Genomic DNA, 17,007 nt, shown 5'->3' on the forward strand with positions numbered 1-17,007 from the left:
CGTTACTCGTTATGAACTCGTTATGTCGCGTACAGAACCCATGTGGTATGAACGACCTCTAATCTATAATATGACGATGTCTTCAACGCACTCAGCGGCCTTTTCCCTTCCGGGATCCTGACGGCGCATGACCTCTTCCGGTCCCGTTTAGGACCCTTTCCTCCGCCGTGTTGAGCTGTCCACGATGCGCCTGCTAAGCTGCAACACTTCCGAGGCGATTATCACCGCGGAGCTGAACCACTCGCATTTTGAAGAAAAACATCTTCGTTTTTGGTTTGTTTGAGTTGTGGGAATTTTTATCTCTGTGGTATTTTTATTATTTATTTATCGGACTCTGTCTGGACAGGCCCTTAAGACCCCGGCTGTGGGAGCTGCGGCCTTGAGGCGTTAAATGTTTCCACAGACGGGCATCTTTCGTACGGGACGAGGTGAAATCCGTGCGGTTACGATGGTTGTGGAATCTGTTTGACTCGAGCACGTGAAATAGTAAGGATTTGTGTTTGTGGTCGAGAGGTGCAATGGGATGGAGGTTCGTGTGAAAGGGAGGGGGAGGAGACAGGCGGGAGGGGGAGGAGACAGGCGCGAGGGGGAGGACTGAGGAGACAGGCGGGAAAGGGAGGGTGTACGATAGCTGTGAAGTGGGGATGGTGAAGGAAGAGATAAAGGGGGTGAGTGGGTGACGAGACAAGTGGTGGGGATGGTGTTCAATTCGTGTTGGGCTATTAAAAAGTAAAGGTACTGTGAGGGACGAGAGGCGCACCTACCAACCCTACCGATTCGCGCGGTAGCCTACCGATTTTCTAAAGCTCCCAACGCATACCGATTTTATTAGTCAGACATAGCGCATTTGGAAATTGTTATTGGAAAAAAATTAATAGTTGTGTTTTTTCAGTTTTGCGTTCGTTTCTCACTGCCAAGATCGTATTACACGCGGCTGCTTCTACATTCTACAAAACTCGTGCCTGACCTTGATTTCTTATCTCGTCAGCGATTGGTTATTGCTTCCAGAACTAAGCATGACCAATGGGACGACGGGAAACAGCGGGCATTCATTTCAAGACAACGCGCCATTTTCCATTCATGGTCAAAGACTGCAGTTAACAGAGTACTCATGGCTTCAGTGCACGACAACAATGCAAACACCAGAAAAGAAAAAACCACCCCCACGCTGGGTCAACAAGTTTAAGCCAAGTTGGACAACAGAGTTCAAGTGCATCAAGGCTTCGCGTAAGGGAGACGGACATGCCTTCTGTGATATGTGTCGATCAGACTTCTCCATCAGTCATGGGGGACACAACGACTTGGGGGGGCCATGGCGTCAGAAACACTCTGCATGTGGTTTGCTGGCAGGGAAGATGAACATCTTCAAGCCGGATGGAGTCAGCTGCTTCTCGTGGAAGCCGGATACCGACCTTCTTAAGTAGGCCAAATCTGCCACCTACCAGGCTCTGAATAGCTGAATGTGCATCTTAACTGTTCAAACCTGAAAACTGTAAATATGTTATGAAATCAGAGTGGCCAGTCATTTCATTCATAAAGATGTATCAGTGAGTTTATGTAAACTCTTGTGTACATGTATGGGCACATACATGTAGAGCTTGGACAGTGAGTAATTTATGGAAACGTGACTGATGATCATGATGTCTTAGAAAAATAAAGATTGGTGAGTAGATCGACCAAGTTAAGTTTTCTCTTTTTCACTCTAAAAATATGTTGATATATTTCAGCTAACTGTGGTCTCAAAATGCAGGAGATTGCACCATTTTGCTTCATTTTTTTGAAAATTTTCCGGGGGACATGCCCCCGGACCCCCCTAGGGACTGTGTCGCACGCCAGCCTACCGCTTTTCTTTCAAAAAGGTTGGCAGGTATGGAGAGGTGCAAGTTTTGTCGGGTTTATGAAGAGGGGGGTGGAGGCAGGGAGTTTGGGGATTGGTGTTGGGTGGCATTGGGGAATGTGATGGGTGGGAGAGGCGATTGGGGAATTTGATGGATGGGAGGGGGGAACTAAGGAATGTGATGGATGGGAGGGGGGATTGGGGAATGTGATGGATGGGAGGGGCGATTTTTTTTTTTGATTTTTTTTTTTTTGATTTTTTTGATTTTTTTTTTGGATACTGAATCGAGGCTCATGAAAGAGCTAACATTTACTTCACAAACAAATCAACCAGACAAACAAAGTATATAAAAAGAGGGAGCGGAAGACAAGATGGGGAGAGAAGGGGAAGCACACAAACACAACATTTGAGAGCAGGGAGATGTGTGGAAAGGAGAGGGCTTAGGGGGAGGAGGCGTGGGAAGGGTGGGGGGGGGGGAGGGAGAAGTATAAAACATAAGAACACCAAGGACTTCCAGGACAGAAGTTGGTATTTCAAAAAAGTGGAATTGGGGTGAAATTAGCAGGGGTAGAAAAGATCAAGATTTTGGATGGGGGAAGATAAGAGATGGTGTTGAACACCTGTTTTAAAGACCTGGAGGGTGGAGTGGGATTGAAGAGAGTGAGGGAGTTTGTTCCAGAGGCAGGAGAAAAGAGAAAACAGGAGTGAAGGTGAGCAGAGAGTCTTGATTTTGGCAGTTTAACCATAAGAGGGTTGCAGGCAGATCTTGTGCGACCTGTAGGAATATTTGTGGGACAGAGCCCAGAGAGAGCTGGGGGGGCAAGGCCAGAGAGGAGTCGGTAGAAGACGGAAAGACCACCAACCTGCCTGCGGTGAGTGAGTGAGAGGCCCTTGGAGTTAGCTTCATTGCGGGAGATTCCAATGATTCTGAATGCTTTGGTTTCAACAGCGTGAAGACGAGCTAGGTGTGAGGCAGGAGCACCAGCCCAGAGGGGAGAGCAGTATTCCATTGAGCTGCGGATGAAAGCCTTGTAAGTGGGGAGGAGCTCAGGTGTACCAAGGAAGGACTTCGCACGACGGAGGATGCCCAGTCGGCGACTGGCTTTGGAGGCCAGATTTGAAATGTGGTTTTCCCAGGAAAGATCATGGCAGATAGTGAGACCCAAAAGCTTGAGTGACAGAACTTCTTGGAGAGGATTATTCAGAAAGTGGATGGGAGGGTTGTCCAGTCGGTCTTTTCGGAGAGACATCGTAAGAGTGTGAGATTTGTCAGGATTGAAAGACATGTTCCACTTGTTTGCCCAGTCTGTGATTTTGTCCAGGTCTGCAGAGAGTGAGGAGGCTGCAGACTGCTGATCTGAGGGATGAAGAATGGAGCGACAGAGAGTAGAGTCATCAACAAAGAGATAGAGAGGATTTTCAAGAGAGTCAGAGAGATCATTGATGAAGACCAGAAAAAGCACAGGGCCCAGAACACTGCCTTGGGGAACTCCAGCCTGAACAGGAAGAGGAGATGAGAGAAACCCATTCAGGGCCACACGTTGACTACGACTAGAGAGGAAGTCCGCCAGCCATGCGTGGAGATTTCCATGGATACCAAAAGAGGAGAGTTTGGTGAGCAGAGCGGGGTGCCAGACCGTATCGAAGGTACGTGATATGTCAAGGGAGACTGCTCTAATTTCCTGTTTGGCATTGAGGACCTCCATCCATTGTTGAGAAAGCAGAAGCAGCATGTCCAGAGTGGAGTTTCCAGGTCTGAAACCAAATTGATGATCAGAGATCAAGCCATTGGAGAAGAGGAAAGATTTCAAATCTGAAGCAATGATGGATTCCATGACTTTGCTGATAATTGGGAGAAGGCTGATTGGTCTGTAGTTGCTGGGATCTGTTTTTGCACCTTTTTTGTGCAAAGCGGTGATGTTGGCAGATTTCCAAGCAGATGGAAGATGACCTTGAGCAAAAGAGAGGGTGAAGAGAACAGAGAGAGGGAGTTAAAGAGCGGAAGAATAGGATTTTAGGACCCGTGGGCTGATGCCGTCAGGTCCAGTTGAAGAATCAGAGTCGAGGGTTGACAGAAACTTTTCCACATTGTCAGGAGGAAAGGACGCAGAGTCCAGCAGCAACTGGGTACGACTGGGTACGGTGGGTACAGAGAGGGATGGGTTTGGGACACAAGATGTAGAGGCAAACACAGAGTTGAGGCATTCAGCTTTTTCACGTGCGAAGTCAGCTGTGTAGCCGTTTGAGGTAAGGGAGGGGATGGAGGGGGAACAAACACCAGAAACAGATTTGACCAGATGCCACCAGGATTTGGAAGAGGGAGACAGATAAGAGAGTTCGGTCCTGAGAACGGAGAGATATTGCTTCCTGGCTCTCCTGAGGGTGGACACACACTTGTTTTGGGCTTTGTGAAAGGAAATGAGATTTCCTTCCGTTGGATTTGCTTTCCAGGAGACGAAAGCAAGTTGTTTCTGGGCAATAGCCTCACCACAAGATTCCGTGTACCATGGACGGGAGGAAGGGTATGACAACTGAAGATGAGATGGGATAAATCTGTGCATGAGAGAGAGCAATTTACTTTGGAAGAATTCCCAGGATTAGTTGATGTCAGAGGCGGTAGAGATGGGAGACCAGTCCAGATGAATGATGGCTGCTTGAAGACCGTGCCAGTTGGCCTGAGTGAAATGCCAGACTCGTCGACGCTGAGGAGGCTCTCTGAGAATGGTCAGAGAGATGCCCACTTTAACAAGCACATGATCAGAAGAGCCGATTGGAGCAGAATAAGAGCAGTAGACATTTTCAGGGAAGTTAGTCATAACCAAGTCCAGAAGAGAAGATGCTCCGTTGACTGAGATCCGGGTCGGGAAATTGACAGATTGTGTCAGTCCCAGTGAGTCGCAGAAGTCCTTTGCTGAGGAGCCATGGCTGGTGAGAGAGGTACCCACACCCAGCCAACTGGCATGATGACAGTTGAAATCACCACATATGAGGAAGAGAGAGTTGGGATGAGTAGATAGAAGTTGGTCCATATCATCAGACAGCGAGATGTAGATGGAGTCATCACTGTTTGGTGGACGGTACAACACACATATGAACAAGAGGTGGGAGCGAAGGGGAAGCCGTAGCCAGAGGTATTCCTGGGGGTGAGGTGGAGAGAGTGCAGTGCAGGGCGAGTGAGGAAGAGAGTTTTTGATAAAGATAGCAACCCCGCCTCCAGGACGAGGCTCAGGTCTATCATACCGGAGGAGGGAGTAGCCCGGGAGAGATACTATGGAATCAGAGACATCATAAAGGAGGAAAGTTTCTGTTAAGCAGATCACGTCTGGTTTGACAGAAGCAACCTGTATGGAGAGATCAGTTAAGTTTGAACGAAGGCCCCGGATGTTTGAGGTCCATACCGTTAATGAAGAGGAAGGGGGAGCATCAGATACAGAACAGGGGGGAGGAGGGGTAGGGGTAAGATGTGGAAGAGGTGGAAGAGGTAGGGAGAGCTGTTGAAGGTGTGTCAGAGATTTCAGAATAGCTCGGAGAAAGGGAAGGATGGGGCGGACAAAAGGTTTGATGGTGATTGGGTGAGCCACAATGAGGTGTTATTTGAGGAGGGGGAAGAGCGAGGCAGAAGGTTGGGGGAGATGGAGGTGAGAGTTTGAAGGGGGAAGAAGCGGGGAGGACGCTTTGAGGAGGGGGAGTGAGAGGGGGGAAATTGAGAAGCAATGAGGGTGGGGAGATTTGAAGGGGAGGGGTGAGGGGGGAGTTTGGGAGGGAAGGGACAAGGGGAGGGATTTGAAAGGGATGGGATATGGGGGAGATTTGGAGGGGAGGGGTGAGGCAGGAGTCTAGGAGGGGAGGGGCGAGGGGGTGTCTTGGCGGGGAGGGGTGAGGGGGTAGTTTAGGAGGGAGGGGGCAAGGGGGGAGATTTGAAAGGGATGGGTGATGGGGAAGATTTGGAGGGGAGGGGTGATGGGGAAGATTTGGAGGGGAGGGGTTATGGGGAAGATTTGGAGGGGAGGGGTGAGATTGGATTTTTGAAAGTGTACGATTTATGGGAAACGAACATTTATTGCAAAATGAGTTTCTTGTGACCTTCGAGTTAAAAATACGTTTAAGGACGCTGGATGGAGGATGGAGTGCAGGAGAGTTTAGGGAATGTAGAAAAAAGGCACTATAGGAGATGGATATTTTTTTTGGGATGAATTGATTTGGTGAGCAAGTCGAAAGCAGCCTTTTAAAGAAGAAGAAGAAAAAGGTGTTATAAAATATGACGGAATACATAACTTGAGGGGAAAGTGTAAACATTGAAGGTTAATGAGTGAAAACTATCTGGGGAAATGGGGGAGAAACACGTGGTCGAAGAACGAACGAACGAATAAGAATGAATAAACGAATGAGAACAGAGAAGGAAATGTTTTTTTTTTTTGTTTTTTTTTTTGTTTTTTTGAGTTGAGATTTACACAAGGAACTGGCTATGGGTGAAAAGACTGGGAATACAGAGAACGAAAGTTATTGGATCACAAACGACGGACCGCTGAGAAAAACAAAGCCTCAAGGTTGTACAGTGCACACTGTACAAGGCCTCAAGACACGACACGAATTAACACGATTTTCAATACAGGTATGAAAGATTTGCACCGAAAAATCTTCGTCGGGACACAATATGCGTACAACACCATAAATAAATACAGTTTTAACGAAAATACAAATGGGAACAATCACTTAACTTCGATTTCAAATCGTTCGCGACGCGGCAAAGGCCTTGCTCGCGACACGGCAAACAGACGATCAATTTATGAAAGATAGACACCGAGAAACAACCAAAGTTGCACACAATAACTTCACACACCGAAAGATAAATACAGTTTCGACAAAATACACTTGTGAACAGACTTAACTTCGAAAAACGTGGAGACCGTGTGGAGCTTCGAAAATCCCTGCCGCCGTCTCCAAGATCTCGCGAGATCTCCCACCTGAGCCACCTGAACTCCACCTGAGCTCCTCACCACATACAAGGCTTTCATCCGCAGCTCAATGGAATACTGTTCCCCCCTCTGGGCTGGTGCTCCTGCCTCACACCTTGCTCGGCTTCACGCTGTTGAGGCCAAAGCTTTCAGAATCATTGGAATCTCCTGCGATGTAGTCAACGCCGAGGGCCTTTCACTCTCTCACCGCAGGCAGGTTGGTGGTCTTTCTGTCTTATACCGACTCCTCTCCGGCCTTGCTCCCCCAGCTCTCTCTGTGCTCTGTCCCCCCAATATTCCTTCAGGTCGCACAAGATCTGCCTGCAACCCTCTTATGGTTAAACTGCCAAAGTCTAGGCTCTCTGCTCACCTTCACTCTTTCATTCCCCTTTTCTCCCGCCTCTGGAACAAACTCCCCCACTCGCTTCAATCCCACTCCTCCCTCCAGGTCTTTAAAACAGCTGTTCACCACCATCTCTTATCTTCCCCCATCGAAAACCTTGATCTTTTCTACCCCCGGTAATTCACCCCAGAGTCCTTGCAGTGTTCATATGTTTTAATCCTCTCCCACCTCCCCCCAAGTCCTCCCGATGTCCCTGCTCTCAAATGTTGTGTTTGTGTCCTTCCCCCTCTTCCCCCTCTCTTTTGTGTCCTTCCCCCTCTCTCCCCATCTTGTCTGCCGCTCCCCTTGTTTTTTGTGTTTTGTGTGTCGGTTTGTCTTTTTGTGTGATTAATGTTATTTCTTTCACGAGCCTCGATCTTGTATACAAAAAAAAAAAAAAAAAAGTCGAGGCTGGGCGTGCCCGGGCGCTCTGGGCAAAGCCCTGGAAAGGTGAGAGCGGGCATGCCCGGGAAAGACGAGACCGGGCGTGCCCGGGAGGTTCGGGCGTGCCCGGGAACAGCGAGTCCGGGCATGCCCAGGAGAGGTGCGTCTGGGCCCGTCCGGACGAGCCCGGCATGGCGATCGCGCCCTGGCCGTGTCCTGGCAGGTGCAAGGCGATTGTGTACATTCAGCGGGAACCGCTACACACGCCCCTCCAGAATCGACCTGCACCGGCAGGGTCAATTTAAGGGGGGTCCGGATGACCCGGCCGAAGCGACCCCTGGAGGGTCGTGGGGGGGGGGGGTCCGATCCGGTGGTGGGTGGTCGAGCGGGGGGAACTGTAGACGGGGGGCGGCCTCGCCACGGAGGAAGGGCCAACCGTGGTGGTCGGTCGACGTCCACGTGCGCCGGTTTGAGGCGGTCCACAGAGATCCGGTCCGACCGGCCGCCGACGTCGACGACGACGGACTTGTCGCCCTGTCACAGGACCCGGAAGGGCCCGTCGTACGGTGGCCGGAGTGGCCCCCGGTGCGCGTCATGACGCACAAAGACGTACTCCGCTGTGCGAAGCGCCGGGGGGACGTAGGACTGGGGGCCACCATGGCGGGACGTTGGCACGGGGGCAAATCGTCGGGCGGCCTCCTGGAGGTCCGAGCGCTGGTGTGCGGCGGACCAGGGACTGGTAGCGTCGGGCACGAACTCGCCCGGGACGCGGAGCGGCTGGCCGTAGACGAGCACTGCGGCGGACGCCCGGAGGTCCTCCTTGGGGGCCGTGCAGAGGCCCAAAAGGACCCACGGCAGCCGGTCGGTCCAACCGTCGTCCTGAAGGCCGGCCATGAGTGCGGCCTTCATGGAGCGGTGAAACCGCTCGCACAACCCGTTGGCTTGGGGGTGGTAGGCCGTGGTGCAGTGCAACGTGACCCCCAACGAGCGGGCGACCGCGCCCCAAAGTTCGGACGTGAACTGTGGGCCGCGGTCGGACGAGATGTCCGCCGGTGCGCCGAAGCGCGCGACCCAGGTGGCGATGAACGCCTGTGCCACGTCGGCGGTGGTGGTGGAGGTGAGGGGCACGGCCTCCGGCCACCTGGTGGTCCTGTCCACCATGGTGAGCAGGTGGGTGAACCCCCGCGATGGAGGCAGGGGACCCACCAGGTCCACGTGGACGTGGTTGAAACGCCGTGCAGGCACGGTGAAAGGTGCTAGCGGGGCCTGGGTGTGGCGGTGGACCTTGGCCCGCTGGCAGGCCGTGCAGGCATTGGCCCAGTCGCGGACGTTCCGTCGAAGGCCGTGCCAGACGAAACGCGCCGACACCAGCTTCTGAGAAGCTTTCCGGCCCGGGTGAGAAAGGCCGTGGATGGAGGCGAAGATGCGGCGCTGCCAGGAAACGGGCACGATGGGGCGAGGCTGGCCCTGGGAGACGTCGCAGAGCAGGACGGTGCCCGCGAAGGGGATGTCGGCCAGGCGGAGGCCCGTGTCCGCCGCCCGGAGGGCCTGCACCGAGATGTCGGTGGTCTGGTCGGCCGCCATGAGCGCGAAGTCCACGCCGAGGTGGACCGCGTTCGCGCTGGCCCGAGAAAGACAGTCGGCCACGGCGTTGTCTTTGCCGGCGACGTGCCGGATGTCCGTGGTGAATTCCGACACGGCGGAGAGGTGGCGATGCTGGCAGGCCGACCACGGCTCCGTGACTTTGGCCATTGCGTAGACCAACGGCTTGTGGTCGACGAAAGCCGTGAACGGGCGGCCCTCCAGGAGGTGTCGGAAATGGCGAACGGCCAGGAATAGACCAAGCAGCTCGCGGTCGAACGTGCTGTATTTTAACTCGTTCGGCCGGAGCTGCCGGCTGAAAAAAGCGAGTGGCTGCCAAACCCCGTCCACCCATTGTTCATGGACGGCGCCCACCGCGTAGTTGGAGGCGTCCATAGTGAGGGCGATGGGCGCGTTGAGCACCGGGTGAGCCAGCAGCGTTGCGTCGGCGAGGGCCCGTTTTGCGCTCGCGAAGGCCGCGTCCATGGCCGCGGACCAAACGATGTCATGCTTGGCCGGCTTGCCCCGGAGGGCCTCGTAAAGGGGTCGCATGAGCTGAGCAGCGCGGGGCACGAATCGGTGATAAAAATTCACCATGCCGAGGAACTCTTGTAGGGCCTTGATGGAACGGGGACGCGGGAACGTGGTGATGGCCTCGACCTTGGTCGGCAGCGGCACGGCCCCGGTCTTGGTGATGCGGTGGCCCAAAAGGTCAACGGTCGTCGTGCCGAAGTGGCATTTGGCCGGGTTGACAATTAAGCCGTGCTCGCTGAGGCGACCGAACAGTGTTCGGAGGTGGAGGAGGTGCTCGGCGCGGGACGTGCTGGCGACGAGGATGTCGTCCAGATAGACGAAAAGAAATGGCAGGTTGCGCAGCACGCCGTCCATTAAGCGCTGGAACGCCGAGGCCGCGTTCTTGAGGCCAAACGGCATCCTCAAAAATTCGAACAGGCCGAACGGCGTGATGACGGCCATCTTCGGGACGTCGGCCGCCCGGACAGGTACCTGGTGGTATCCCCGTATCAGGTCAATTTTGGAAAATATGACCCGTCCCGCCAAACGGGCGGAAAAGTCCTGGATGTGCGGGATCGGGTACCTGTCGGGGGTGGTAGCGGCGGTAGTCGCCACACGGGCGCCATCCGCCCCCCGGCTTTGGCACGATGTGCAGTGGTGAGGCCCACTCGCTATTGGAGCGCCGCACGATGCCGAGGTGCTCCAACGCCTCGAACTCGGCCTTTGCCACGGCGAGCTTGGCCGGGTCGAGGCGGCGGGCCCTAGCGTAGACTGGTGGGCCCGTAGTGGGTATGTGGTGCTCGATCCCATGCCGCACTGCGACGGCCGAAAACGTCGGCCGCGTGAGGGCCGGGAATTCCGCGAGCAGGCGAGCGAACTCGTTCGCCGTCGGGAGGCGCACGCCAGTTTGGTCGGCGCGGAGCTGCTCATCGTGCACGCCAGGGAGCTGAAGGTCTCGGCGTTGACAAGGCGACGACGTTTGACGTCGACCAGCAGCCCGTGCGCGCAGAGGAAGTCGGCGCCCAGCAAAGCCATGGGGACGCTGGCGGTCACAAAGGTCCACTGAAAGCGCTGGCTGCCGAAGCAGAGGATGACGTCGCGCGGGCCGAAAGTGCTTATGGCCGAGCCATTAGCAGCGACCAAAGAGGGGCCGCAAACGGCATCCCGCCTGTCCTGCTCGGAGGCGGGTATGACGCTCAGTTGGGCGCCAGTGTCACAAAGGAAACGCCGCCCTGACGCTTTGTCCCGAATAAAAAGCAAATTGCCCGAGTGGCCGGCGCTCATGGCTGGGAATGAACGCCGGCCCGGCCGTTTCCCGACTTGCCGAAAGTGCACGGGGGTCGGCACGTCCGAGCCTTGTGTCCGAACCTGGCGTGGTAATAACACCACGCCTGGTCAGGTGGAGGCCCTGGCCGTCGTGTCGGAAGCGGTCGGCGCGGCGTGGAGGCCGCCAGTTGCACCGGCAGTTCGGCCTCCAACCGCGCAGGGCGCTCGGGCATCGTGGGCGTCGCCTCGGACGGCGGCAGGCTCCAGGTAGCCGCGCCGATGTGTTGGCCCGCCGAGGAGATCTTATCGGCTTCCCTGGCGAGGGCGCGGGGATCGGTGATCGACGTGCCAGCCAGGGCGAGGCGTACCGGGTGAGGCAGCTGGCGAAGGAACAGCTCGTGGAACAGAAAATCCGGAGAGTGCTCACCGAGCAACGAGAGCATATAGTCCATGCGCTCAGACGGGCGCGTGTCGCCGAGCTCGGGCAGGGCGAGCAGGCGCCGTGCGCGTGCCGCCGGTGAGAGGGCGAAAGCGTCGAGGAGGAGCGTCTTCAGCGCATCATACTTGTCGGCAGCCGGCGGGTGCTCGAGGAGGCTCAGGGCGCGGACCGCGGTGGCGGAACCGAGCGCTGCCACGACGTGGTGGAAGCGGGTGTCGTCCGCGGTGATGCCTTGCAGGGCGAACTGGGAGTCCGCCTGGGCGAACCAAACAGCCGCGTGGGCCTCCCAGAAGGTAGGCAGTTTAAGAGTCACTGCCATGTCCATGTCGGTAGGTCACCAGTGAAGGAGCTGCGCTCCAACGCGAGTCGAAAGAATTGACGCGACCAAAGACGGAATTCGTCCGAGTTGCTTTATTGAAACAAAACAGCTCAGGTATTCTGACAAGCCCGTTTATCGGGCAGCAATATATATACACATTTATGCCGGGGCGTTTGCCCGGGAAAACCGAGACCGGGCATGCCCGGGTGTCAAGGGCGAGTCCTGGAAAGGCGAGTCTGGACATGCCCGGGCGTCCTGGACGCGGCCCGGGAAAGACGAGACCGGGCGTGCCCGGGAGGTTCGGGCGTGCCCGGGAACAGCGAGTCCGGGCATGCCCAGGAGAGGCGCGTCTGGGCCCGTCCGGACGAGCCCGGCATGGTGATCGCGCCCTGGCCGCGTCCTGGCAGGTGCAAGGCGATTGTGTACATTCAGCGGGAACCGCTACAAGTCGATAATATTTGCGAGTGCGTTGGAGACACACCCACACACCAGATTAGAAGTTAGTAGTTAGTTCATTTTTCAAAATATTCCGCGCACAAGGTTCAGACATATATGGTGGTGGCCATCTTGGATTTGGACGTGGCGACCCAATTTTCAATAGTGTTCTTCCTTATGCCGAGATACACCCACACACCAGATTAGAAGTTGGTACTTCGCTTATTAGTCCCCTACCGGTGTACACCGGTGGGGACTAGAGGTTTGCACGCCGTCCCTCCGTCTATCAGTCCGTCAGTCCATCACGCAAAGAACAGTTTTCCGGACTTTTTTTTCTAAACTCTTAATGCTAATGATTTCAAACTTGGCACATGGTTTCCTCATGATAAGTTACAGATCGAGTTCGAACTTCACGACGTTTCGATCATTTTTGACAAAGTTATGGCACTTTGAACTTTGGTAATTCTGATAATTCTGATGATCCTTAACTCAGTGCCATTTTAAGTTTTAATTTCCTTTAAAAAAGATTTTCTCTGCAATAATAGGACCGATTGAGATCAAATTTTCACCGTAGGAAGGACTCGATCTGTAGAATATTTTAATGGTAATTATGACGTCACAGGTAACGTGGTTCGGCCGCCATATTGTTTTTCGTGAAAACACGAAAACCCCTTTTTCTCTGCAACGGCTGAACAGATCGAGGCCAAGCTTTGCAGGCAGAATCGCATACCCATGACGAACAAAAAAGTCAGCGAGCATGACGTCATGCGTCACATGGTTTCAGAGTTATGACGTTTTTAAGCTTGAACCTTTAAAACGGAGCTCCTCCCTCATTTTTGATCCAATCGAGGGGAAATTTAACAGATCTGTTCAGCATGTCAGTCTACTAAAATGTCCTTTTGGAATTTGCGATAGGGCATGTGGTTTGGCAGATATCATTCATTAAACGAAAATATTTAATTTAAAAAATGGATTTTTTTTTTGTTTGTTTGTTTTTTTGTATACTGAATCGAGGCTCGTGAAAGAGCTAACATTTATTTCACAAACAAATCAACCAGACAAACAAAACACACAAAAAGAGGGAGCGGAAGACAAGATGGGGAGAGAAGGGGAAGCACACAACCACAACATTTGAGAGCAGGGAGAAGTGTGGGATGGAGAGGGCTTGGGGGCAGGAGGCGTGGGAGGGGGAGGGCGGGGGGGAGAGGTATAAAACACAAGGGGACCGAAATTAGCGGGGGTAGAAAAGATCAAGGTTTTGGATGGGGGAGGATAAGAGATGGTGGTGAACAGCTGTTTTAAAGACCTGGAGGGTGCAGTGGGATTGAAGAGAGTGAGGGAGTTTGTTCCAGAGGTGGGAGAAAAGAGGAATGAAGGAGTGAAGGTGAGCAGAAAGTCTTGATTTTGGCAGTTTAACCATAAGAGGGTTGCAGGCAGATCTTGTGCGACCTGTAGGAATATTTGGGGGACAGAGCCCAGAGAGGGCTGGGGGGGCAAGGCCAGAGAGGAGTCAGTAGAAGACGGAAAGACCACCAACCTGCCTGCGGTGAGTGAGTGAAAGGCCCTTGGAGTTAGCTTCATCGCGGGAGATTCCAATGATTCTGAACGCTTTGGTTTCAACAGTGTGAAGACGGGCTAGGTGTGAGGCAGGAGCACCAGACCAGAGGGGAGAGCAGTATTCCATAGAGCTGCGGATGAAAGCCTTGTATGTGGTGAGGAGCTCAGGTGTGCCAAGGAAGGACTTCGCACGACGGAGGATGCCCAGTCGGCGACTGGCTTTGGAGGCCAGATTTGAAATGTGGTTTTCCCAGGAAAGATCATGGCAAATAGTGAGACCCAAAAGCTTGAGTGACAGAACTTCTTGGAGAGGATTATTCAGAAAGTGGATGGGAGGGTTTTCCAGTCGGTCTTTTCGGAGAGACATCGTAAGAGTGTGAGATTTATCAGGATTGAAAGACATGTTCCATTTGTTTGCCCAGTCTGTGATTTTGTCCAGGTCTGCAGAGAGTGAGGAGGCTGCAGACTGCCGATCTGAGGGATGAGGAATGGAGCGACAGAGAGTAGAGTCGTCAGCAAAGAGATAGAGAGGATTTTCAAGAGAGTCAGAGAGATCATTGATGAAGACCAGAAAAAGCACAGGGCCCAGAACACTACCTTGGGGAACTCCAGCCTGAACAGGAAGAGGAGATGAGAGAAACCCATTCAGGGCCACACGTTGACTACGACCAGAGAGGAAGTCCGCCAGCCATGCGTGGAGATTTCCATGGATACCAAAGGAGGAGAGTTTGGTGAGCAGAGCGGGGTGCCAGACCGTATCGAAGGCACGTGATATGTCATTAATCGCCAGTATCGCCAGGATATCTTGAATCGCCAGTACTTCAGACCGTGAGTTGGTAATTATATAATTCACACAGTGCAATACGTGCAGGCCGCTCCACGGAGCGGCCTTGCGGGCTTATCAACGCGGCGAGGCGTGACACACGTGTTTTCAATAGGGTTCTTCCATATGCCTAGTTGCACCCACACACCAAATTAGAATTTGGTCCTTCGCTTACGCACGCATGCATGCACGCACGGACGGATGGACGCACGCACGGACAGACGCACGCACGGACGGATGAATGGACGCACGCACGGACGGACGGACACACGCACGGACGGACGGACACACGCACGGCCGGAAGGACGCACACATGGACGGAGGGGAAAACCATAGTCCCCCCTTTCGCTCCGCGGTGCGATGGGGGACAACAAAGCATTGTGTCTGGACATTGTACTCAGGAACAAAAAGGAAAATACAGCATTGATGATTGAGATATCAGTACACAGCAATTTTGGCCGAAACAATGCAGAAATCAAGAAAATGACCAAATACCAGGACCTCAAAAATGAGGTGAAGAGATCTTGGAAGCTGAAGAGCATCAAAATTGTTCCAGTGATAATTGGAGCAACAGGAATGATGAAGAAGAACCTCACTGAGATTTAAAAAAAAAACATCCCCGGGAATATTACCACTGTTGAGGATTTGAATTAATTTAGCCTTGAAATGATTGACAAAAACTCAATCATTAAATTGTCCAAACTCCTCAGAAGATGATTGACTGATTTTTAATTCAACGTGGGAGCTCTCACTTTTGGTTACAAGAAAATATGACAAAGCAAAGAAACACACATACAAAATATCCTGGCAAAATCTCAGTACGCAATATCCAAGTAAGAACCTCAGTACAGACAAAACCAAAGTAAGAAACTCGATGGCATTGCGTTTACACGGCTGTTTTATGGTCGAAGATCAAAGGAGAACAAAGAGAGTGGTAAAGGTGGAGGAGGGGGGGGGGGGGAAGAAGAGGAGAATCAAGATAATAGATCGGACATGGAGCAGGGAACTTAAAGTAATTTGTGGTCTCTCAGCGCCATCTGTTGGATTCATCCATTGTACTGCAGCTCTCTTCAGGGTCGCTATCTCCGTTTCTCAGCCATGAGTGTCAAAATGATTTAAAGGTTAAACAAAGACTCTAGCTAGTCTTACAATTCAGTATACACAGGGCTTACTACCATTTTTAAGATAACATGCTTTGCGTGACGAAGGCAATCTGGTTTGTCCCAATCTTCAGCCTGGAGAAAAGAGGGTTACAAGAGTTCAGTTTTCAATAATTTGTGAAAATACAGTATATTTAATTGTGTCTTAATACATTTACCATCTTGTCTCTTTACTTCGAATTAATAGAGTATTAACTTCAGTTTGTTGGCTTGAAAGAAAGTGTGTAATTGACTTTCCTGGAGAAAAAGGAATTTTATGACCCTGGTTGCTAAGGTCTTCTTAAGGCTAAGGTCTAAGGTTGCTAAGGGCTAAGATCTGGTCTTCAAGAGGGAGGGATGGTGTTCAATGATAAGTTTGAGGAGTTCTTTTCTTTCCAAACTTCCAAAACATTTCTTAAAACTTTTATTACGTTGGAGTCTAAATACATAACTTTGCAGATTATCATGATCATATACAGACTTGGCATTTAATATGGAATTTTTTTTTGTGGTGGTGAACTTACTTTTCAAGGTGTCTTAGAACCAAAAGTTCATTGGAATTATGTTGAAATTATTATAGATTTTGTTAATGTGACCTTTAAAAGAAACAAAAACCACATTTGACATTTCGAAATAAATAAATTGATCCTTGAAAGGGATGTAAACTGATATCGAACTCAATTCATGGACAATACTGTGTTAAACTTCTGTACGTTTTCCAGAAGTATCTCTTTATTTTGCACATCAGCCAAAAAATTTTTAAACAAAAACAAAAGTTAAATTACGACTGAGATTACGGACAGTAAAATTACAGTTCAGTACTTCGTGTAACCCCCACGAGCATTCAGGAGAGCACGTACACGTCGAGGCATGCTGTTCATGAGATTTGCCAAGGCCTGGACAGGAATCGCTTGCCATGCAGTGACAATAGCCTGCTGCAATTCATGCACAGAGGTCGGCTGCTGGTCCAAGTGGTCGATTTGACGCGTTAATTCTGCCCACAAGTTCTCTTTCGGATTCATATCCGGGGACATGGCAGGCCACTCCATATGCTCTACACCACGGTCAGCAAGAAAGTGTTGGATCATGCGAGCACGATGAGGCCATGCATTGTCATCTTGGAAGACAAAGTTTCCTTGAAAGGCTGCACGAGCAAATGGAAGCAATGTTTCTTCCAGAATGGCCCTGTAATGGAACTGGTTCAGGTTTCCATTCAGAACAACCAGGTCAGTTTTGCCCCCTGCATGAAAAGCGGCCCAAACGGTCACCCCACCACCTCCAGCTTGGACTCTTGGCACTATACAATCTTTGTTGTAGGCTTCATGCACTTGTCTGCGTACTCGGACGCGGACATCTTGACGATAGACCAGAAATCTA

General features: G+C 52.0%; 1 long non-coding RNA gene across 1 annotated transcript; it reads left to right on the forward strand.

Annotated features, from left to right (window-relative positions):
* The first annotated feature begins 164 nt into the window (after positions 1 to 164).
* LOC144890742 (uncharacterized) lies at positions 165 to 1,674 on the forward strand. The gene is made up of 2 exons (XR_013622509.1): positions 165 to 273; positions 989 to 1,674. It is a non-coding gene; the product is annotated as an uncharacterized LOC144890742 (long non-coding RNA).
* Positions 1,675 to 17,007: the final 15,333 nt, after the last annotated feature.

Source organism: Myxine glutinosa, chromosome 2 (genome assembly GCF_964187855.1).
Source record: "Myxine glutinosa chromosome 2, kmMyxGlut1.1, whole genome shotgun sequence".
NCBI classification, from domain to species: Eukaryota; Metazoa; Chordata; class Myxini; order Myxiniformes; family Myxinidae; genus Myxine; species Myxine glutinosa.